Raw genomic sequence first — 20,819 nt, forward strand, 5'->3', positions numbered from 1 at the left:
GGGAGTGCTTTGCACGTGTAACCTCAGGGCTGCCAAAATAGAGCAGTAGGGATCTTTGGTCAAGTAGCCTAACCTACTCATTGAGTTCCAGGCCAGTGAGAGACTCTGTGGTTTTATTTTTTTCTTTTTTTCCTTTTAAGGGGAACAGTGACTGAGAATAGCATCTGAGTTTGCCCTTTGGCTTCCATGTACATGTACACACAAGGATACCCTCAGCTCTACCACTCCTATATACAAACACAGAGAGAGATTTTATCTTGAAGGAGATAGCCTGTACAGAGTTTTAGCAGAGGAATCTTCCAAGGACTGTTTTGTAAGCATAGTTCAAAGTTTCCCGAATTCCAGGCACTATGCTTGGGCAACAGTTATTTGAAAAAACAAGTTCTTGGTTGTCTGTATCCAGTAGTTCCACTTTGGACATAGACCCAAAAGAAATGAAAACAGGGCCTTGAAGATGTTCTTATGCTTGCATTCATACAAACATTATGTATGCCCATCTAGGGGCAGAAGAGACCCACATGTTTATCTGTACATGAACAAATAAACAAAATGTGGCATGCCCATTAAGTGGGATACTATTCAATCACAAAAAGGAAGGAAATTCTGATACATGCTCTATCTGTAAAAGTCCAGGACATTAAGCTAAGTAGGAAAGGAGCAGACACCAAAATGACAAATGCTATGTGATTCCAGTTATTTCTGGCAGTCAAATCTGTGGATGTATAAATAAGATTGGTGGTTCCAGGTGTTCCTCCAGCAGCTGCCACCTTCTTTTCCTCCTCTTCTTCCTCTTCCTCTTCTTCCTCCTCCTCCTCTTCCTCCTCCTCTTCCTCTTCTTCCTCTTCCTCTTCTTCCTCTTCCTCCTCCTCTTTCTCTTCCTCTTCCACCTCCTCTTCCTCCTTCTCTTTCTCCTCCTCCTACTCTTCCTCCTTCTCTTCCTCCTCCTCCTACTCTTCCTCCTCCTCTTCCTCCTCATCCTTCTCCTCCTTCTCTTCCTCCTCGACCTTCTCTTCCTTCTCTTCCTCTTCCTCCTACTCTTCCCCCTCCTCCTTTTCTTCCTCCTCTTCTTCCTCCTCCTCCTTTTCTTCCTCCTCCTCTTCCTCCCCCTCCTCCTTTTCTTCTTCCTCCTCTTCCTCCTCCTCCTTTTCCTTCTCTTCTTTCTCCTTTTCTGCTTCTTTTCTTTTAACTTATTTATTTACTATTGTGTATGTGACTTCATGCATGCATATGTGTCTTGGCACATGTAATAGAAATGACAGGACAAGTTTCAAGAGTTGCTTCTTTCCTTCTGCCCTGTAGGTCCCAGGGATTGAACTCAGGTCCTTAGGCTTGATAGCAAGCTCCTGTACTGTCTGAGCCATCTTGCTAGCCCTGCAGCCATCCTAATTAGCTAGTGATGCTGCATTATTGTCTCAGATTGCAATTTTCTAATGATTAATGGTGTCAGATGACTTTTCATGGATCTGTTGGATATTTTATATCTTCGGAGAAACAGTAATTTAATCTCTTTTCCATTTTTGAGAGATAAAACCAAGTTGTTTTTTAAGATTTATTTTATTGTGAGTATTCTGGTTGCATCTGTGTCTGTGTACTACATGTGTACCTGGTGCCCATGGAAGCCAGAAGAGGGTGATGGATGCCCTGGAACTGGGGTTACTGGTGGTTGTGAGCCACCATGTGGATGCTGGGGACTAGTCCACAGTCCTCTGGAAGAGAAACCAGTATCTTCACTGCCAAGCCATCTCTTCCTACACATTACTTTTCTCCTTCAAATTGTTGAGTTGTTGGAGATTCCTTATATATTTAAACTGCAGTGCTTTATGAGACACTGCCTCTCGTCTTATAGATTGCTGTCTTAAAATGTTCATCCCTCATGTATGAGTGTGTACAGTATACGGTGGAGCTCACCGTGGTACACATGTGGAGGACAGAGGACAACTTTTGGAATGTATTTCTCTCCTTCCATCATGTGAGCAGAGCTCAAGTTGGGAAAGCACCTACCAGTGATCTCATTACCTTCCCCCCACCTTCCCAAACTGCCTTTGCAATCTGTCAATCACTGGATCCTCTGGCCATAGAAGTTTTAAGATTGATGTGATTCTGTTTGTCTGTTTTCTCATTTCTTCCCTGTGTTTTTGTTAGCATGTGTGTGAGTGTGGTATCACCTAACTCCATTCATTTTTGTTTTTAAATTTTATTTTCTTTGCAGCACTGAGGATTGAACCCAGGGCCTTGTGCATGCTAGGTGAGTGCTCTACCAATCATGCTACAGTCTCAGATCCATATTCCCTTTTTAATTTCCTTGCCTTGATTGCCCATATCTGGTTCCCTACTCTATCACTTCTGGGTAAAGAGCCTGACTCTTCTATGGTGATGTGTGGGCATTGAGATAGGGTCTCACCAAGTTACCCACGCTGGCCTGGAACTTACAGTCCTCCTACCTCAGTCCCCCAGAGTGCTGGGATTATAGGCCTACATGACCAACCACCCCCAGGTAGCAGGGGCATGACTCTGTATATTCCCTGATCCCTGAATATAAGCTGTGCCTGGCCACAGGCCTGCAGAATACTTGTTCAGTGACTGAGTACTCCATTGCTAGTGTTTGACAAGGTTTGATTTAGAGTTTACACCTGACTATCTCTGGGCAGGGTGCCTCCAGATTCTTCCTTCCCTCTGTAGGATATTCTCAAACATTGTAGGTTTTATCAGACTTTCATGGAGTTCCAGAAATCTCTGGGTGGGCCCATGGACTTTTGTGCAAAATCTTATATTAGCAAGAACCTACTACCCCCATCTCTGACATATCTGATCACCTTCCTCACCCCACCTTGTGGTGTCTCACCCCCCCACCACCACCACACACCCTCTGCCCCTTCTGCCCTGTGTTCATTCAGCAAGAATGCTGGTTCAGAGTGGAGAGAACCCAGCTCATCACAATGTTTTTCCTGGGGATCTTTCCTATCCATGGACCTGATCCCGATTCTTGCTTATAGATCTCCAACTTGCCTACACTGTGTTTGGAGTTGGAACCTTCATTCCTTAAGCTCCATAGGAAAACCCAGGGCTGTTGAGATGGTTCAGCTGGCTAAGAGTAGTGGTGGCCGAGCATGACGACTCGAGTTTGGTCCCTAGGACTGGGCATTCTTTCCATCATGGACAGGAGAGGACTGACTCCTGCAAGTTGTCTTTTGACCTCTACAAGTGCCCATCCCCCTTCATGCAAAATAAATAAACTAATGTAATTTAAGAAGAAAAAAATCTACTGTCAAGTTCTTTATGTCTATCAGGACAGTCCTCAATAAAATTTTCCTTATATTGTCTGTCTTTAACAATTTAATGTGTTTTTTTTTTCTTTAACAGTATTGAAATTTATTTTTTTTCCTTCTCCTTCCTAGCCAGACAGCAGCATTTGCTAAACCCTCTTGGTATAGAAATATGGTTCTTGGGTGGCAGGCCCAAGGATTCAGCTCCCCCTCCCCTTCTGCCGGGGTCAGGGTAATGAGCCTTCTTCCTGGCCCTTGCTCGGGCCTCCAGCCGGCAGCTGGAGGGATTAAGGAAAAGAGGCTCCTGGCGTCCCTGAGTCTGGAGTGGCTGCCCAGGATGTCCCAGGAGAGGAGAGTGGGCCAGAGGGCTGGAGGCTCCCAAATCAATCAGAGGTCTGAAGGTCACTGAATGGCGACCTTTGAATCAGGATCCCGGTAGCCCTGCGGCTCGCACATACTCTGAGGGGGTGGGGCAGTAAGGCAGATGTTTGAATAGAATTCTTTTGGAGAGAGGTGTCCTCTCCTAACAGTCCTTTCAAACACCTTACGAAAAGCTCCCCTTTTCTATCCTCCTCTCAGGAGCACTGAAGTTTGGGGGCTGAGAAATGCTTCTAACAGCCCCCATTTAGCTTCTTTTCTGAAAGCATCTAGCTGCCTCAGGTACAAATATTGCAAGGAGTGAAAATTGCCCACAACTGCCTAGGAGACCTAGCCATTTTGATACAGCAGATAATGAGGGACATATGGGAGGGCCAACAAAATGGCTTAGCAGGAAAGAGTCTTGCCCTCAAGCCTGATTGCCTGAATTTAAGCCCCAGGACCTGCCTGTGGAGCTTGGAGGACAGAAGTCAGGACAAAAGTTATAGGTTCAAAAGACAGTTCTCCTCTGCCATGAGAGTCCTGGGGATTCTCAGATTCTCAGGCTGGGCCACAAGTGATCTGGCATGTTCTCCCACACACATACATATATATGATATATAAATGTAATTTTAAATCATCAAGGAATATATTGGAAATACTGTCTTCTATTTTGCTGAACTTTAACTTACAAGAGTAAGAGAACCAGATGTCACCAGCTTTGACTGAAAGGTGGCTGTTGAACCAGTCACTACTCAATATTGTATTGTTTGCCACCAGCCAGGTGCTTCTCTGCTAACTTAGCCCCCACTAACATTAGTACACAGCCTATGGTGAAACGGGGGTGATGTTATACATGGTGGACAATCTACAATAAGATCATTACACCGTACATTCTAATATGTTGATACTGAGATGGCAAGATAGTCAGTTGGTAAGAGTGCTCACCATGCCAGGAAGTTCTCATGCACTGTCTAAGGCAACTGCTTGGCCAAGCCAATCTTGTCTACATCTGGGCTCTTCCAATAGCACCTTGCTAGGCAAGATTTCTTGGCTCCTCTGAGATCTAAGACCACTCAGTGCTCAAGAGTATTGTTCTATAGCTCCTGTTGTATGTGTGAGCACACAAGTGTGTGTGTGTGTGTGTGTGTGTGTGTGTGCTTGCATTGACTTGGTTGAGACACAAAGACACAAAAGAAACAGTTGCAAAAGTAAATCTTCATTTGCAACTCATAACTTACTGTTCAGTGTGAGTTTTGATACATATGGGAAGGGATGTGATGATGGTATTGATAACAAGGCTAGTTCCAAGAATTATAAGTTGATCATTTGAATGTAGAGATAATGAGCAAACTCAAATATGTTGGATCAGCACTCTAATTTTTATGTAATAGATCAGTGATTCCCAACCTGTGGGTCGAGATCCCTTTAGGGTCATGTATTGGATATCCTGCATATCAGACACATTACAATTCATAACAGTACCAAAATTACAGTTATGAAGTAGAAACAAAATAATTTTATGGTTGAGGATCACCACAACATGAGGAACTCTATTAAAGGGTCGCAGCATTAAGAAGGCTGAGAGCTTCTGTAATACATAAAATTCCATTCCATTGCTTTACTTATTGTGTTTGTGTGTTTGTGTGCATGCATGTGTCTGGGTGGAAGTCAGAAGACAGCTTGCTAGAGTTGGTTCTCCCCTCCCACCAGCTCATCAGGCATGGTGGCAAACAATTTTACCCATTGAGCCATCTTCATATCTCTCTTTCTTGCCTTTGTGTTTATGGTTTTTCTCTAAGACAGGCACTGTCTATACAGTTTAGGCTGTCCTGCAACTCACAATGTAACCTGGGCTGGTGTTCTGAAGCCTGTCTTGATGTCACTCCTTGCTAAATGCCGAGACTTAGGGTGTTTGACATCACAGCAAGCTTCAACTTTCTTTCAAGTGAATAAAGCTTTAGATGCTGTTTTGGCAGGTTTCAGTCAAGTGGCCTAGCCAGGCTACAGAACTTGGGAGCTAGTTGCTAGCTCTGGTGTCTTTACTAATTCTCTCCTTGCTTGCTTTCTTAGGACGCGGGCTATAGGCCTTCCATATGATCCAGCTATACCACTCTCTTCAGATACTCACCCAAAGGACTTTTAAGTCAATATATCACACAGATACTTGCATGTCAAGATTTTTTTTTTTGCAGCACTGTTCATAATAACTAAGATGTGGGGTCCAGCCTAGGTATCCATGAATATGGATATAGAAAATGGGAGCTAGCTAGCTATCAACTATCTATCTATCTATCTATCTATCTATCTATCTATCTATCTATCTATACATGTACATAATACGTGTGTAGATTATTTTCCATAAAAAAAAAAGCTATATTAATTGCCAGAAAGTGAGTGCGTTTTAAAAACAGGATTCTTAAAGCTTAGGTTTTTAATTATTACACAAGACATTAGGTCTCATTGTGGATTTTTCAAACAAATGTTGCTTTTGTTGATCCTTCTCCCTAGCTCTTCTCCCCACCCCCCATCTCCTCTTGCATCCTTCCACCCTCAGTCACCTTCTTTCTCCTTTTATGTCACAAGCGTCCTGTTGCCCTGACATTCCACTTGCTCACTTCCTCTTTTTCCCCTGTCCTGATCTCAGTTCTAATCCTGTCGTCCATAGCCACACTCACATGTACTCCTGTACATGTGTACCATCACAAAGCAGTATCCACATACCGGATTAACAGGAGATAAGCCAGGCTCAGAAAGACTTGTATGTTTTCGCTTTCATGAAGTTCCTAGATTTTACATAGATTTGTACAAATCATGGATGTCTATGTAACATGGAAGTGGAAGTGAAGCTGTGGAGGACAAAGGGGGTTAATCTACTGATGTGAGAAAGGATAAGTATATACAACATACAATATATACATTTATGAAAAAATAAATAAAAGAGAAAATTTTAAAACAAAATGGCCTCTGAAAACCACTAAGCACTTGGGAGCATGGGGCCATGCCAACATGCATTTCCTTAAAAGTCTTTTTATCTCCTAGACCTTCCCTGCCTGAGAGCCACTACCTCTATGAATCTATTTAAATGTGAATTTTAAAATTATATATACTTATGTATCTGCGGGCTGTGCATATATCTTCTGACTTGTGCATGCCTGCTGTGGTGTATGCACACGCACACTCATGCATGCAGGAGTGTGTGTGTGTGTGTGTGTGAGCGTGTGCATGCACCACAGCGTGTATGCAGAAGTCAGAAGATAATTTGCACTAGTCAGTTCTTTCCTTCCACCATGTAGATCTCAGGGATCAAATTCAGGTCCTCAGGCTTCTCCAGCTTAGTGAGAAATGCCTTCCTTTACTCCCTTAACCATCTCATGTTTCCCTGTTTCCATATTTATGGAGCTTTTTCAGCTTGTTGGTGCACATGTGTTTCTCTATGATACTGAAAGCAGCTGTTTGTGAAATCCCAAGCAATGTGTCCAGGAAAGAGATATTACATGGAAAAGTGAAAGAGACAAGGACAAACCATCTCAAAATGGACCACATTGACCAGTCAGCGGTTTCAGGCTGAAACTCCCAGAGGAACTGTAGCCACAGGAAGGTTCATTCAGCCAGCCTCTCTCAGGAGCAACGGGCCATAAAGATCCTTTCACACATGAAGGCTGGGACAGAGCCTTGATGACCACAGGCTGATGACTGGGCTGCCCTGAACCTGTGTAAACACCCTGAAGTAACCCTTATCTCCCCTTAGCCTGACGGCCCCATATATCTCCTAGCGACAGCCTGGAGTTTACTCCCCCAGTCAGAGACCCATCTGTCTTGTCATGCCTTCTCAAACATATTGCTCTTTGTCTAAAATGTGTAGAGGCACCCTGTTTCTCACATCAGATGCTGATGAAAACCCCTGTGGATATATAAAATTAATGCAGGTTTAATGTTTTTCTCCTCTTACTTAGCTCTTGTATTAGTTGGGTCTCTCAATTGGACCAAATAACTAAGTGAAGAGAAGACACACTGTCTTTCCGATTCTCTGCCTCTCTGCCTCTCCTTCTCTCTGTGTCTGTCTCTGTCTGTCTGTCTGTCTGTCTGTCTAATGCACACACAAGCGCACACACACCCCAGCGGTACAGATCTGTTGTGTGGACATACAGTCCCCTAACTTGATGAACTAAGGACTTTACAGCGTTGACCTACAGATGCATGAGCTGGGGGTTATTTTTAGGAGGTTTTATGACACACCCCCTAATAACAGTATCAGCATGAAGTCTCACCGCAGCAATGGTGACAACTTTCCCATAGCTGCACAGACAATAAATACCCTTTCGGTTCCTTCATACTGTGTACTCCTCCCAAGACACTCAGACCATGTGCATGTAGGGAAGAATGCCCTGCCAGGGAAGTGGGGCAGGAAGGAGTAGCTGGTCCCTCTCTGAGGGACCACTCAACAAGGCCCCTGTGTTGTTGAAGGTCTCTTGTAATAGCCAAGGATACTCTAATTAAGATGGCAGGATGAGGATTCCCATTAACATCTCTTAGTTGCAAGGAAGTGAAACCATCTCAGATAGATTCATCCACCAGGATAGCAGATGGACTAAGCTCATCACAATGCTAATTTTTTTTTAAAAAAAATATGGTCTCATAGCTCACCTCAAACTCACAATGTAGCCAAGGAAACTTCGAACTCCTCTTCTCCGTGCCTCTACTTTGCCAGTGCTGGGATTTCAGACAAGGTCCACTCACTCCCATGTTCATGTGGGTCTGGGAACTGAACCCAGAGCTCCTTGTGTGCTGGCTAAGCTCTCTACCAATGGACCCACATCTCCATCCTGTATTGTTCTCTGCTTTTTTTTTTTTCTCAGTTGAACTCAGCTAGGATCTCCTCAGCTCACTGCAGGGTAATCCTGGGAGGTCCAGCTTCACAATCTGTGATGGTTAGTGCTAACATGAAGAACTGTCTAGACCAGGTAGGCCTCTGGACATGTCTGTGGATTGCCTTGATTCTGTCATTGGTAAGAGAACACTCAGTCTAACAGTAGGTAGGACCACTCCTTGTGTTTGGGTCCTGGACTGTATAGGAGGGGAGAAAGTGAATACCAGCTAGCAGGCATTAACTCATCCCTCTCTGAATATCATGTGACCAGCTGTTTCAGGTTCCTGCCTCATTGGCTTCCTACTATGATGGATTATTGCCTGGAGTAGTGAACTAAGCTGAATGCTTTCTTTCCTAAATTACTTTTGTCAGGGCATTTTATCATAGCAAAAGAAACTAAAGTAAAACATAACCTTGTTAGAATCCAGAGCAGACTGCTGATCTCACCACAACCCCCCCCCAGAGAAGCCGCACCCCTCTGGGAGATACTGACAGGTCTCTATTGAGAGCACCCTCTGAGAAGCTAACAGATTTCCAGATGCCCGTGTCTCTAGCCTCGGAAGTAAGTTTACATCAAAGAAGGTATGGGGTATTGACACATCCTGCTCCCCTATCTCTTTTGCCTTCTGATGGGAGAATCAGGGAGCATGGCTGTGAACCCCCAACCTCAGAAAGGATCCCCAACTCTGCCACAAGGGCCTGATTTCCTCTTTAGAATTTCTGCTATGTTGTCCCTTAATAGCACTGGGGCCAGAATCTCCTGTGTTCCCAGCCATACTGTTGTTTGTCTGTCTGTCTGCCTGTGTCATTAATACCTCTCCCAACAAACTTCCTGGCCCCTGACAATCATTGTCAGTGTCCCCTGGAGAACTTTCACCCCTCAGCAAGAAACACAGGTAGGAAGGACTCTGGTGGATCCTGTGTGTGAGCATCCCATCCCTAGATTCAGCTAAGGACTCAGCTCCGCTGAGCTTTAGGAAATGAGAGCCAGGGAAGAAACTACCTCAGAGGAAAGCCACTAAGCATCTGGCAGGAGAAGAGGACATATGGTGTGGGATCCGCCGTAGCTATTCTAAGGAAGGCCTGCTGGGGTATTCAGATGGTGAGATCCTCCTATCGGCTTAATTCAGCCCCATCGCAGTGTTTTCCCTCTTCTCTCTGATATTTTTGGTGGCACGGCAAATATTTTCTGCCTGCCTCTTTCTATGAAACACTCAGCAAAAGTGGGAGGTGAGTCACAGCTTGTACTTATTTGGGCTCTCCAAACGCGTGGCACAGTTCTGTGTGTTTTGCTTCTACTCTCCTGCTTGGTCCTCGCCACTCATCCTGGAAGGTCTTTTACGGGTTTAGTATCATGCTCATTTTTACCCACAAAGACACTCAGGGCCAGAAAGGGTACATAATGTGCCTTGGGCACACAGCTAGTTGCCTGCAGGGCTGGGATTGGAGGGGAGTCTGGGTGGCTGCACAGATTTCAACCTCAGCTAGCACCTGCTGTATCATGTCTCTGAAATTCGATTCATTTCGACAGCTTTCTCATGCAACCCGACGTTGCAAGGTGGTCATGTCCCCTCATAAGTAGTGTCTCAAATGGCGGCCGCCGTGTGTTAAAATCAATTTTTTTCAGCACATAGGACATGCTTCACAAGAATGTATGTCTCTCCCAACGGGTGATCATGTAGGGACTCTACATGGTAAAATAAATGGCCCCAAAAGATTTCATTGCAAGCCTCACCCTGCCGATGAAGGTTTTCAGTTAGTACACACGGCCACTGAATGGAACAGCAGGGGCCCCTGCTTAGCTTGGAGCACTAAGGATAACAGAGTGCTCAAACCAGTTTTAGCAAGGGTGTGTGTTGGGGGGAGAAGTTCTTGGCTCCAGGAACTGGCTGTCAGGGAGGAGAGGGTTGTAGCTGTCCTGGGGTGATGGAATGTGGCCAGCAGCTGTCTTTTCTCCATCTGAGCCTGTACACTAGCAAGGCACTGTCACGCAGAGCTTCCTCATAAGAGCATGGGGATAGATGACCGCTCTCAGGTGAGAAAGGCCAGCTTCCTCTGCACCTAGAAGAATACCCTTAGCTGGCCTGCTGTGGGTCATGCACTCTCAAGCCATGGCTAGCCATACTAGGCTGATCTGTGGTGTGGATACGGGTGGAGAGATACGGTCCTGGAAGATGGTTAGCTTCTCTAAGGATTAAACAACATAAACAGAACACAAACACCAAGCGCCTTCTAAAGGCTGGTGCTTAAGCCCAGAGTCAAAAGCAGCAGCAGAAGCTTCTCCTTCCATGAAGAGTGGTGAATGCAGAGACTCACAGCTGCCCAAGATGCAGAAAATAAGAGAAGGACTCTGCCCCAGCCTTAGGCGCCTTCTACCCCCTCTCTAAGGCTCAGGGAACGTTTTCAGGAGAGGGAGCAGGGAAGCACATCTGAACTGAGAGATAAGAATAAACAGCTGTGAAATGCCATTCTCTGGATTCCACACAACCATTGCAATCATTAACTCACAGCAGCGACTGTGAATTCCTGCGCTCTACCCCCACAAGACCAGCTCTGTCAACCATCAGTCATGGAAGGGCAAGGCCCTACTTTTTATGTCAAAACTACTGACTATTGATAGGCTCTGGGATGAGAGTGGGAAAAGCCATCGTTCTCTCTGCTTTTGTCTCCTTTGCTGAACCCACCAGACTCCAACACATAGCTTCAAACCCACAGTCTCAGACACGGCCCTGGTTAATCTCAGTGGGTCACAAAATGACATAAATAGATATGAATGTGAGAGATTTGTGGGGAGGGGACAGGGTAGATAGGTTTGATAGGAAGGTTGGGGTTGCAAGTACTCAGCTTGCACTACATACGTGTTCAAAAGTACTTTACATTCCTAACAGTAAAATCTACCTTGGGCATAAAATCTTATTCTTGTGGGGTCTGGTAGGGGAGGGGAGGGGGGATTAGAAACTCTCTCAAGGAACAGCTAAGGTTGTTGAGGCCCCAAGTGGAGCATAAGATTGCTAAAAAAAAAAGGGGGGGGTAATGGCATGAGTATTTTGTGTTGAGGGTAGAAACGTCCAGAAGCCTAAGGATCAGGGACAGGCATCAAACATGTCTCTTACCTAGTGTATATAAGCTAAAGTGATGATTGTGAGACAGGACTCCAGAGGAAGCCACACTGGCACATTGACTTTGGGGGTCCTGGTACATTTTATGGGGGTGTACTAATATAAAGTGTTGACTTAAAAAAACAATGCCACATCTATTTATTTATTTTGTGTATATTGTCTAGGTGCATGAGCACACTGGACACTAGTGAAAGTCAGAAGGCAGCTCATGGGAGTCAGTTCTCTCTTTCCACCATGTCCTATCAGGGACTGAACTGAGTTCATCAGGCTTGGCAGCAAGTGTCTTCATCTTTAGCCATCTCGTTGGCTACTGGTGTTTTAAAGACCCACAGAATCACCTTGTGCTTCGGAAGACAACCTCAACCTCTCCACCTCTGTATGTATTTCTCTTCCCAGCTCCTGTAACAGTGTTAGATCCTCAGAAGCCGCTATAACTGGCTTGAGAATGAGACATACAACCTAGTTTGGACCAATGAAGAGTATCCCTGGAGTATTTCCTTGGATGTCCTGGAGACAATTCCTGGTAGTGAATCAGAGCTAGAGATGGACAATGAGAGATCTCTGCTGAACTTTTTGAGGAGTCCATATGCAGCTATATCTGTAGCAAACTGCCTCTGGGCTTCTCAGCTGTATTTCAATAATCTCTCTCTGTTTTTCTGTCTCTTTCTCCGTTTCTTGTCTCTGTGTCTTTGTGTCTCCGTGTCTTTGTGTCTCTGTGTCTGCCTCTCTTTGTTTCTGTGTGTGTGTTTGTGTGTGTTTCTGTGTGTGTTTACTTTAACAATTAGAATTTCATTGTCATAGAAGAAATGGCTCCATCAGATGGAAGTTAGTCTTGTGTTTTGGAAGTGTGTCTTTCCTGGGATTGAGGGAAGTGGGGAGGGGAGGTTAAGAAAAATAGCAGTGCGATGCAAGACTTGAGGTGGAGTGAAGTAGCCATGTAAAGGGGGAGATGTGTCAATGTAAAAGGTTATAACATAGATGCATTTAATTAGGAGACTCGGGGGATGGTGGGAGGGCTCAGTGGGTAAAGGGGCTCACTGCCAAGACTGAGAACTTGAGTTCAGTCCCCAGGACCCACATGGCAGAAGGAAACAACTTGATTTCTGCAAGTTGTTCCTCTATCTACCACAACTGCACTGTGGTACACACTGTCTCTCACACACATACATACATACATTCACACGTACATACATGTATGTACATACATAATAAATGAAAGATTAGAAAACAGAAGTTGGAGACACATATATGAGTAGATATCCGTTTTCATAAAAGCACGGTCTCTGATTATGGAGAACGAAGAAGAGGGATGGCTTGAATGTTTCCTGTCTGAGAGGCTCAAGGGTCCAGAACAGGGATTTTATTTGTAATGTCCAATTGGATTAAACAAAACAAGAGGGATTATATCTGTTCAGTACAAGAGCTGCAAAATATACTGTCAAGATATGATCTTCATGCCTCAATCTCTGGGAACTGTTAACTTCTAAACTGGCCTAATTCTGTCCAAGATGCAAAGATGGCTACTAGTGTCAGTGAGAATGGGTGCTGCCAGCTAAATCATCCCTGGAAACAATGACTCTATTACAATATAATCCCACAAGTGTTCCAGATCCTTTGATGAATCAATTCTTGAGCTGGTTATTGGCCAGACCTGGAACAGACTACATTCCTAGATTGGAAAATGACATCGTCTCCACCTAAACTGTAGGACTTGAGAGTGGATATGATCTGACTCCCCAGGTAAAATATAAAATGTTAGAATAAGGGTAGGAAGAAAAAAAATTAGAGAAAGTCTATTCATTGATGACCTACATCAACATGTATAAATTCATTTTGGGAATAGTGTGGGGGTATTGTCTTGTGTTGCTTTTTTGACGGGGTCTTTCACTATGTAATACATGGTGGCCTCAAAGTCATGATACTCCTACATGGGCCTATTTAATAGTGGGGTTATGTGTATTACCACCATGCATAGCTTGAGGAGTGAATTTTATAGGAAACCTACAAGATCGTGTGAGGGATGGTGAGAAGTGACTTCAGTAGCACCCAGTATAAGCTGGTAACCAGGGTTTAGAGGCTTGCATTTGGCCATTTTTCAAGGGGTACAGTTGGGAAGTACATCTTAGAGTAGATGACATCGAATTGTAGCCAAGCAGCATGAGCAGGAGTGAGCTCTCATCTGGGGATAGAATGATTTGAAGGACAAAACTTTCTTGGGATGAACAGAGGACAGAGATAGTGTGAAGAGCATTGGGTGGACAGGAGGTACCTTGTAGGGCTGGTGAACTGCTCGATGGGTGTTAGTGTAGCAATCCAGAGCAATGACTTATGCAGGATGAGTAGGGTTTGGTATCGCTGAAACTAAGTTGCAAGCATGCCAAATGGGAGAAAAGACAGAAAGATGGTCTGGCTCTTACTCCATGCTCTGAGGCAGAGTGGTTGGAGCAATCCAACAACATAGAGCTGATCACCCTTAGTTTATGGTCTAGAACTCTGCGGTGGGGGCAGTGAGGTGGCTCAGGTAAGAATGACTTTGCTGTGCAAACTTGACCTGAGTTCCATCCCCAGATCCAAAGTAAAGGTGGAAGGTGGGAACAGACTGTACACGGTTGTCCTCACACCACCACCGTGTGCAGGCTGTGATGCACACACACACATACACACACACACACCCCACAGGCACATATGCACAGTAGTAATATTAATAAATTAAAAAGCAAAAAGAACCCCAAGGCTGAAAAAAAAAAAAAAGACCCAGAGTGTCTGAGCTAGGTTAGGCCTGACTATGAAGACCTTCTTCTGAAGGCCAAATCTCAAAGAACTAAGTTTCGTTCTGCATCTCATGGATACTATACAATCTGTCACCAGGTCAGATCCCTGTCTGCCCATTCTGTAAAGAAAGAAAAAGGGGCCCCTTGCAGATCTGATCACCTGGCTTATTTATGTATTACCTGGGCCTGGAATCCACAAGAGGAAGGGGTTAAGCCTTCTAGCCCATTTGTCGCTGGAAACTCAGTTTGAATCCCACCCTGGAATTTTCCTCCGAGCTACGAAGCCAGGCGAGCTGCCAAGTCATATATACATTGCCGGGTAGCCAGGCAACTCCGTGCTTTTTCTGGGAAGGAACACAATGTGGTCACTGTTTCTGCAGTCGCCAGGTTCCAGATGGGAGAAAGACTTTAATCCCCAGCTTCAAGGCTGTTTGGCAAAACTCATTCTGTAGCCCCTGCCTGGGCCGGTGTTTGTTTGCTGTGACCCTCTGATGCTGCCATTTTGTGACATTCTGTTTCTGGTGTTTAAAATTCAATCCTTGCGAACTAGGGCAGTGGCTCTGTCAGTGAAGCTTGCTACACAACAGGCGTGCTCAAGTTCGGATCTCCAGTCTCCACGTTAAAAAAACAGAGCACTGCAGAGCAGTCGGTAATTCCAGCCCAGGGAAGCAGGGAGCCTAATAGATGAGCTCTGGGTTCAATAAGAGACCTGTCTCAAAAATCATATTGGAGACGGAGATGCCTGATAGTGACCTCTGACCTCCACACACACACTCCATTGGATCCTTTACAAGTCATTTGGGTGACACAGGAGTTAGAAGATGGGGTAAACTAGGACCGCTATCTTATGTTACTGTGAGAAGAATACGGCAGGGCTGGGAGGTGACTCAGTACTTGCCTTGTAAGATCAAGCACCAGATTACATTGCCCAACTGCAAATTCAGACTCAGAAAATGCAGGAAAAAGGATCCCCAGAGCAAGCTGGCTAGTAACTCTAGCCATGCTGGTGAGCTCTGGGTTTTACTGGGAGACCCTGTCTAGGTGATTAAAGGGGAAAATGAATGGATGAATACTGACAGCAGCCTAAGATTCCACATGCATGCACAGTCACAAATATGCACCTTAACATGTGTGCCCACACATATACAAGCATGCACACACACACACACACACACACACACACACACACACACACGGTTTTGAAGGATTTATAAATCAAAGCTATTACAACACAGCCTCACTTTTATTGATCCCCTAAATTACAATGGCAGCAAAGGCTGGAGTTCTGAGGGTGGCGTAAGAGTCCATCACTTACACAGAAAGAAGGGCTACTAAGGGTGGTATCTCAGACACACCCAGGTGTCCATCAAGAAACAATTAAATATATAAGATGTCATCTACATGTACAAGGGGCTATTACTCAGTTTTACGATGGATGGCAATTTTGACACATGCTACCATATAAATGGAACTTGAAGACATTTTGCTCTGTGAAATAAGCAAGACACAAAAGGACACATGTTGTGTGGTTCCATTTTCATAAGATCCCCCCCAGCACACACACACACACACACACACACACACACACAGAGATACATACACACACACATACTCAGACACACAAGGATAGACAGTAAGATGGTGGCTGCCAGGTGACTGGCTAGTGGAGAGTTAATGTTTAGTAGATTCACAGCTTTTTGTTTTGCTTTAGACGGAGTCTCATACAGCCCAGTGGGATCTTGAACTCTTGATCCTCTTGCCTTTACCTCCCCAGTGCTGAGACAACAGGCATGAGTCAGTCACCTTGCCTGGTTTATGTGATGCTAGATACGGAACCCAGGATTTCCTGTGTGAGCTCTGAAATCATTCTACCAGTTAAGTTACATCCCCAACCCAGAGTTTCAGTTTTGCAAAATGAAAAGTGCCCCCAGAAATGAATGTTGGCAACATTTGCACACTGCACAGATACATCGGATGCCACTGAGCTCTAGGCAAAGAAATGGTAAAAATGGGGCATTTGAGGCTGACAAAATGAAGTTGCTTGCCACCAAGAGACGACCTGAGTCCCATCCCTGGGATTTATATAGTAGATAGAGAACAAATGTGCTCTTAACTACTACTGAACCTGGCTCTCCAGTCTCAGTGTGGTCGACTTTGACAAACAGCGAGGCATCCTTCACCACAGCCTACTAAGGCAGTTAGCACGGCCTTTGGTCTCAAACACTTCTGATTCTCTCTTTCTCATCTCCCCTCTCATACCACCTTACATTTCCACACATCTGCTTTGTGTCATTACATTTAGTTTTAATTTCCAGAATTTTATATACTTGAAACTGTATAGAGTGTTATCTCCTCACTCCCCAGCCTCTTTTGTTTTATGTAGTTATTTTTAGGTAATTAAATTTTGTTCCCAAAGTCAGTCACCCATTCATCTCTGTGACTGCATAGTGCTCCTTTGTGTAGGTCCATCGTAATGCATTTATCCGCCTATCTATCTGTGGGCTTTTGGGTTATTGCTGAGGTTTGCTTGATGTACAAAGCTGACATGAATATTCATGTACAAGTGTGTGTGGAAATCTTTCCGTCTTTCTTAGGTAAATATCTAGGTCTAAAGTGTCTAGAACTCGTGGTGTGTGTGCGTGTGTACTGACTTCCATTTCTATGGTTCGGGGACGCTGGTTTGGTTTGGAGGGCAGTGTGTTGAATAATATTTTAATATAAGCATAGTATGAATTGCACATTCATTTGTTGTTTACCTGAAATTCAAATTTAACTGGGTGTCCTGTGTTTTTGTTTGCTAAGTCTGGCGAATTGACTCCTCCTTACTTTTCTGAAGTGTGTGCTCCAATAACAACCATGCAGAGTTCTTTACCAACTCTAAGGCCTATCTTACACTTCTTTATTTTTTAAATCTATTTATTTATGGGTGTGTGTGAGTGTGGATATATGCCTCAGTGTAAAGGACAAATCCCTCTCTCCTTCCCACTATTTGGGTCCCAGGGATCCAACTCGGGTCATTAGGCTTGGTGGTAAGTATTTACCTGTGGAGCCATCTCATTAGCCCCATCCCCTACTTAAGCTTCAGTCCTCATCCTTTGCTCTAACTCATTAACCAGAGTCTTTAGGACAAAGCTGCTTCTTACAATCTTGTGTAATTTACTGAGCCCTTTACTCATTTCCTGCCCCTCTGCCCTCTGGGCCCCCAGTACAATGTCAGGAATTTTGATAGTTTGCTCAGTGTTTACCCCCAAGATTTAGATCAGCTCCAGTTGCATTAGTAGACCCTCTCAGGCTATTCTGAAGGAAAAAAAAATAAAAGAAAGAAAGAAAAAGAAAATTTAAATTCTCCACTTCCTCTGGCTACACTGAATCCCACGGCTTTTGCTGATAGTTTTAAACCAAGGACAAACAGCACAGCCAAGACCAAGATCCTATGTGTGCACGTGTGCGCAGGCAGCTGCATTCAAGGACATGATTAGCCGTTAAGCCCCCTCTGGATCGATGCATCCCTTGTTCAGCACATTCTCTTCCCAGCAAAGAGGCTGGAGCCCCAACGGTGTTGTGTAATTCCCACCACACCCCATGGGAGATGGAGCCTCTGATCAGCGCAGTTTACAGAGGAAGGATTTGAAGCCTGGGGCTGTTAGGGAACAAATCAAGGTTAGACAAGAGGTTGGCTTTGTGCTGGGGAATGGATAGTAACCAGGACTGGAATTAGCAATCAAGACAGAAGTCTGTAGAGGGCTGGGGAGAGATAGAAGCTGTGAGCTGACTCTAAGATCTCATCTTGCCTAAGGTTCTTCATCGGCCAGTGCTATAAGGCATCTGTGAAGAGAACTACGTGGGCTAAAGTTGGTACACAATGGTGGCTGTTGGGCTGTGCTCATAGCTGAGTTATGACTGAGGCAGCCTTCATGAGAAGAGGCAGTTACCTTGCATACCCTTTGTAGAATGCCCAAGTGCTTTTTTAAAAAATATTTTAACTTTCAAATTTTGTGTGTACCTGTGTCGGTGTGGAGGTTTGTACAGGAACCCATGGAAGCTGGGAGTGTTGGATCCCCTAGAGTTGGAGTTTAGGCTGTCGTGAGCCATCTAGTATAGGCAATGGGAACTGAACTCAAGTCCTCTGCAAGAGCAATGCACACTGTTAGCCACTGAGCCATCTCTCCAGCTGCAGAATGCTTAAGTTCTCCTCTAAGAACTGTTAGTTTAGATTTATCTCAACACATGCTAGAAAAAAGCTTACCATGATGAGAGTCAATAAGGGCCTTCTTGCTCCTCCATAACTGGGGATGGACTTTGGTTTACCTCATTTGAGGTGATGTTGTCTTCCTAACGGGCACAGTGTGAAGGCATCATAGCACAGTCCAGGAAGCAAGGAGAGGGAGAAAGTTGCCTGTACTGAAAATAGATGGCAAGATCACACACACACACACACACACACACACACACACACACACACAATGAAATGTCTCCTTGACTAAACTGGCTTCCCTGGCCTACTCATATAGCTGTAACTGTGTCACTGTGTGACCAAAATTAGGGTTTGTCAGAATTTTTAAGAGAATAACTATACAATGAGAATCCAAAGTAGCACAGTTGAGTAAGCAAGTAAAAGCAGTGAGTTCAGTGTAACATGCAGAAGAGAGAACAAAAATGTCTGAATATTAGGGGATGAGGAAGGACTGACTGGATACACCATGGTGGACAGGAGTTATAGGCCAGGATGTAAAGTTGTTGTTTTTCTAGTTCTAGTTCTATCGTGGACTTCCCATCTTGGGGTGATGGTAGTGGTAGATAAGTGTATAAGAATGCATTTTATAGTGAAAGTGTAATATCCAGTGTGAGATCCACAGCTTCAGGATGGCTAGTGAAACTGTGCAGAAGTTCATTAAGAAGAATTGACTTTGAGTCTGGTTAATTTTGGTGTGCAATGTTTTTGTTCTAAGTTTTTAAGAATAACATTGGTTTAATTATTAAAAAGTATGTCTGGTGCTAGAGGGATGGCTCAGTGATTAAGAACACTTATTACTCTTCCAGAGACCTAGGTTCAATTCCCAGCACTCAACATGGAGGCTTACAACAATGTATAAGTCCAATTCCAGGAGACCCAATGCCTTTTTCTGCACTCCTCAGGTACTGTTCACACACTTGGTACATAGACATAGATGCAGGCATTCAAGTAGGGTAGCCTCATGGAAGTTCAAGGCCATCTCAACTACATAGTGTCTTCAAGTGAGTTTGGCTGGCTTGAACTACATGTGACCCAGTCTCTAAAAAATAAAAATATTAATAATAACAATGATGATGATGATGGCAGCCCATGGAGATGGCTCGGTAACTCAAGCACATGCCACAAGGGTGAGGACCAGAGTTGGGGAGCTCCAGAACCCATGTAAGTTTTGAGTATGGCTGCCCACCTATAAATCTAGCAGACCAAAGACAGTGATGGGATCTCCAGAGCTAGCTGGCTGGCTTAAAGAACTCCAAAAGACAGAGAGAGAGAGAGAGAGAGAGAGGGAGGGAGAGGGAGAGAGAGAGAGAGAGAGAGGGAGAGAGAGAGGGAGAGAGAGAGAGAGAGAGAGAGAGAGACTCCATCTCAGTGAATACAAGTAGAGACTGATGGAGGAAGACTCCAGATGCCAATCTCTAGCTTCTACATGTATATATGTTCACACAAGCATGCAGAATAAAATAATATGAGCACATTGGGTTCCCAAGCTAGATTCTGTTGGGTTTCTCTCCCCTCTACTTCTTTGGAGAATAGGCATTTCATTATGTGTCTACACCACAGTACCATAGGGGTTACCCCATACATTGGACTTCTCCCCAACACCTAGCATAGACATCCCCCACACACATTCTATCAATCACAAGATGAGGACTCTGAGAAAAGCAAGTCCTGAACATCACACATCTCCCAAGTGGAGGGGAATGAACTCCAGTTAAGGGTGGGTGGATTGGAAAGTTGGCCCCAAACAAGACAAAATAGCTTGATTTTTAACACATGGCCCAGTTTCCAGAGACAAACTCAAGCTCATCAACCCACCATGGGATTTTTTTCCATCAGGCAGAAAAGCCAGGTTGATTCCAAGAAATATATACATTGCCGCACAATTAGGCAAAGGGAGAGAGTCCTTGGAGCCTTGGGGCCATGTGGTCAGTATTTGGGAGTCATCCACTTCCTGGTGGTAAATAGATTTAAGCACACCATCTGTTGTGTGGTTATTTCCCAGGACCTGTTTTCTTTCTCTAATTTTCAGTTCTGACAACCTTGTTTTCTTTTTCTTGACTTAAAAAAAAGTGACATAAACCAGTATTTGAGGATTTTTTTCTCATGTGCTAGGCCTGATGAGTTTAAGCTAATTTATATATCCCTCTTTTGTTCCATAAAAGGGAAAAAGAAAAAGTTTTTTTTTTTTTTTTTTTTTTTTTTTTT

The 20,819-nt window shown here is 44.3% G+C and overlaps 1 protein-coding gene and 1 pseudogene across 5 annotated transcripts in view; both read left to right on the plus strand.

The window, feature by feature from the left end:
* Nucleotides 1–20,819, plus strand: part of LOC116101621 (ubiquitin carboxyl-terminal hydrolase 29) — a 226,773-nt gene that overhangs the window by 36,545 nt on the left and 169,409 nt on the right. The window lies entirely within an intron of this gene.
* Nucleotides 4,757–4,900, plus strand: LOC116104390 (annotated as a pseudogene).

The sequence above is a fragment of the Mastomys coucha genome, unplaced genomic scaffold (genome assembly GCF_008632895.1).
Source record: "Mastomys coucha isolate ucsf_1 unplaced genomic scaffold, UCSF_Mcou_1 pScaffold21, whole genome shotgun sequence".
Taxonomy (NCBI): Eukaryota; Metazoa; Chordata; class Mammalia; order Rodentia; family Muridae; genus Mastomys; species Mastomys coucha.